Genomic DNA, 4928 nt, shown 5'->3' on the forward strand with positions numbered 1-4928 from the left:
GGTGGTACTGGTTTTTGTTTTTTCCTTTCTATCAAGAATCGGTTTTTTTTTTTTTTTTTTTCTTTTTATGGTGTCAAGTTAAGTCGACTGTTTATCACTACGGTCAAGGTCCTGGCTTTTTTTTTTGGGAACATGGAGCTTAGACTTTTTAAAGTTTTCACTTCGTTTGCATTATGTTTTTTATTATTATTATTTAATTATAGTTATATAAATTTATAAATTTAAATTTCATATAAAGTACAGGCAGTTGAGTGTAAAAAATAACTGATTAAAAATATATTATGTTTTTTATAATATTGAGTCATCAATTTCTTAAATATTCATAATATTAAGCTTCCTTAGTTGAAATTGACTTTAATACTCTCGTTCTATTTTTTTTTAACATCTTTCTTTTTTTAAACTTAGTTTGTTAATTTTAAGTGAATTGAGAACTATCTAGTAACTCTGGAATTGTGGTGCTATATATGGGCTGATTTTGGTAAGGCATTTGTTGGGTTTGAGAGCAAAGCTAGTTTCTTAACCAAAAAGAAAACTTGAAGACGATCCAAACCCCATGATTTAAAGGCTCCTGTCGTTTTTCACTTTTTCTCTTGTTAAAACAAAATCCAGATTCTTACTCTTAACTAGATGAACAAGTTAATTTTTCAATCAAGTCTTTTTTACCCCAAAAAATAGGACACATTCTTCTACTATTATAAGGAACTTTTATGTAATTTTGTTATAATTTGTGTGTTGCTTTCAAATGATTTGTGTTAGTTTTTCGGTTGTTTCTACATAATTTCTACTTTAATTTCATAAAACTTTATTTCATATGAATTATGTTAAGATTTAAAAATAGATATACATTTTACATATTAAAGAAGAAGAAAAAGAAAAAAATGATGCGCAAAGGAGTAGAAGAAAAAAGAAAGAAAAAAAAAGAAAAAAGAAAACCTGCTAAGAAGAAGAGAAGAAGAACAAAGAATGGAGAGGTAAAAAAAAAGAGTAACTTTTTAAAAATTTAACTATAAAATTATTTGTTTACTTAGTATTTATCAAAATCTCCTTAATCTTGTTGTCTATTAAAACAAAAATCTCGAATCTTTATATGCAACTTAAATTCCATATGTTATTTAAGTTAAATAGATATACAAAAATTCTCCATAAACAACAAATAACTATATCTATATCTATATATATATAACCATCGAATTTTAAGAATCTATGGATACCCAAAAGTAAGTTGTTGGTGAGGTAATATATTAACTTCCTTATTTGGATGAGGTACACTCTACTGACACTAGGTAGTAGGGGTGTTTACGGTGCGGTTTAATTTGGTTTTAAGGGAAAAAGTCATTCGATCCAAACGTTTAATTTATGTGCGGTGCGGTTTGGATTGGATGAACTTTTTTTGAAAATCCGATTCGATTCAATCGGATCCGATCCGATTACAAGCGGTTTGGATCAGTTTGGATTTACGGTTTTTTAAATAAAAAAATTAAATACATATAACAAGTTTTAACATCAAATTTTAAATAATCAACAATGACATAACAAATCTTAACATATCTTAAAAAGCCAATGATAACATAACAATAGAAATAAAATTATAGGTTAGTTAAAATAAATAAATAAATAATATTTTAAATATAAAATATTTATTAAATAATAATAATACATGAATAATAGAAAAATATATAACAAATTGAACATGTTATAAATATAATTGTAAATATAATAATAAAATAATAATATTATAGCACATTGTGCGGTTTGAATTGGATTGGATCGGTTATGAAAAGTAGATCCGAAATCCGATCCAATCTAGCGGTTTGCAAAAAATAGAATCCAATCAAATCCGAATTAGTGCGATTTTAATCGATTTTCGGTTTGGATTGGATTGGATGAGCGGTTTAATTTAGATCGGTTTGGATTTGAACACCCCTACTAGGTAGTAAGTACAAAGAACGAGTACTTACAAAAAGACACTTGAACACTCAAATTATATTTAAAAAATTTTATACGATGAAGTATATTTCAAAAAAAAAGTTGAACTTACCTATCTTTCTAGTTTTTTCAACTGTTATATTGCGTTTCATATGATGATATTTATTAAGAATCTTCAACTACTGAACATAGGTGATAATACTAAATATTTATCTGTTGCAAGTAACATAAAGAAAATTTGAGTTATAATGAAATTCGAAGTGCAGATGAAGCTGCCAGAAAGAAACGTAGATGAAACTGTCAAAAAAGTGATGAATTGCTGAAAAGATGACAAATTGCTGGAAAACTGTCAAAAAGGTGAGACACTATCAAAAAGATAGCGAACTACCAGAAAACTGTCAAATAGCTAGTGAACTGCAAAGAGTTGACAAACTGTCAAAGGATGGAGAACTATCGAAAGATAACAAAAAACATTTAATTTCTCCAAAACAATAGGCAAATATCCCACAAAGATGAAAAACAGTAAAATCAGAGCGAAGAAAATCATGAAAATGAAAGGTAAAATTGGAAAGAAGACTCCAAAAAACTCATAGATAGGAGACACATAAGCAAGGCTGACTCAGACTTAGTCAAAGTGTGGGTCAACAATGTAGCGGGTTGGACCAAGGCATATGTTACGAGTTGGTTTGGAGCATGTGTAGGTTATAACAGTTGAGATGTTAAGCAAATTATTGGAGAGTCCATATGAAATTTAAAGACTTGATAAGGTGAGATGGAGGCAACCAAAAAGGGGTGGTGCGTGGAGGCTCTCACAGCGTGAGATTGTGTCTATTGGTGGTGTTAAAATATGTCAGAAAGATGACAAAAAAAATAGAAAAGAACGTCATGGATGGAGATGAAGGTGATTGATGGTAGAACCTACGGTGGTGGCAGGTGAAGATAAAGTTTGACTTGTTCAACTCGGGACGAAGCGACAGGAAAAAAGAGCTAATCTTTGGGGTGAGAAAGCATAAAAAATGTGGCAAAAGATAAGAAAAAAGAGGCATGGCAAAAAAGAAGTATATGGTAAAGAAACAATAAAATCTGTGTTCCACAGAAAAAGAGAGAACAACCAAAGTTCTTCAAGGAGAATGCCATGACTTTGATACTATGTTAGAAAGGTAAGAGAGAATAGTAAAAAAAAAATTCGTGTATAATAAGCCAAATACCATTGTCATCCACCGCTCGCGCCTCCATATGCCGCTAGAAACTTCTTGTCTACCTCTAATACTAATAGTCGTGCTTCTTCCAGTCACATTTTGAATTTCTGACATTTTGATCTATCACCAATCATCTCATTCTCTCCATCAAGTCCTTCAGAGTCGAACGAACAAAACTCCACTATTTGTCATCGTTTAACGTGCCAGCATGCGCCACCTAAAGTTGTTGCCGTCGCTCAGGCCACCACCATCTCCATCTCCATCTTCATCATTTTTCAAATCCAATCTGGACTGTTCGTTTTGTATGCTAGATCAATGGTCTAGATCAAGGCCTCCTCTTTTGACCTGGATCCGACCCGCTTCCTTATCTGTGGCTGCTCTTAGAGCATCGGCTAAAAGTGCTACTTTTTTTTTAAAAAAAATTAAACGGGCCACCCGTTTATCCCGCGGGCTAGCCCGTTTAACCCGTCATTTTTTTCGGGTTAATCGGGCTCAGTCTGTTTAGCCCAAAATTTAAACAGGCTTAATTTTAGAGGCAAAGCCTGCCCATTTAAATGAATAAACGGGTTGGCCCGATGGATTTAGCCCATTTTGACGGCCTTTGCTGCTGACGTCACCTTAGACTGAATCAACATGCTGATATAATATCCTATAATAAATATACAGATATACTAAATAATTCTAATAAATATTAATCTTAATATATTCTAACCTAAAAATTTTTAATTTTATTTTAAAATGAACTGGATCTTGGTTGGATTTGTACATTTATATCTGATTTCACCAACTCACTTATATATATTTTTAGGATTTTAGTTAAGGTACCACCTCCAGAATAACACTAACATGACATGTCTATGGATTTTGGATATTGAAGTTTGTTGAGATGTGCTATTTTTTAATCATGGCTATACACCTCTAACACCTTAAGATAAGATTAATGTGAACAAGTTACGCTTAACATTGTAATAATGTTTATAAAATGTTCACTTATTTAAAAAAAATATTTTATAAAAAATACATAAAATTTAAATTTTTAATATATTTAAAATACATTTATTAAAAAATTTTAAAAACTAATAATTTTAAAACGTATCTTGACTAAACTCACATTTTAAAGCCCGCCCTTCGATTAAATAAAATACTAATAATTACTTAACCCCAGAGGACTGAGGGAGAAAAAATGAAGCCAAAAAGCTATAATGTACGGATACGGGATACGACATGATACGAGACACGCCGACACATAAATTTTAAAATCTTACATGATACGGAAACACGCATACATATAAAATATAAAGTATTTTTTAGATAAATTGTAATAATATTTTGATATTTTATTGATATTAAAATATAATTTAAATTTTTTAATTATTTTTAATGTCTTATTTTAATTATATCAAGTATTTAAAATATTTTTTGTTTTAATAAATAATAATATATACTATATCTGAATTTATTTTAAAAATATATGTAAGAATAGACTGGACACGCTGACACGTGATGGTATTTAAGTGTGTTCAGGCGTGTTCGAAGAAAAAATTTTTATTTTTTATTAAGACACGTTAGACACAGCAAACATGCGTATCAAATAAGTGTCAGTTAATATGATGTCCAAAATATATCCAATACGCGGAGACGGCAACTCACAAAAGATCCGTACTTCATAGCCAAAAAGAAAACTTTCGGTGAAATGAGATGGAAAAACTAACGTTAGGACTTTGGATGTATTGTCACGTCGGAGAAATTTGCAACACTATTTATACTAGTATCTTTTTGTTACAAAAGATTGATTTTTGAAAA

This window comes from Arachis ipaensis, chromosome B03 (assembly GCF_000816755.2).
Source record: "Arachis ipaensis cultivar K30076 chromosome B03, Araip1.1, whole genome shotgun sequence".
NCBI lineage: Eukaryota > Viridiplantae > Streptophyta > Magnoliopsida > Fabales > Fabaceae > Arachis > Arachis ipaensis.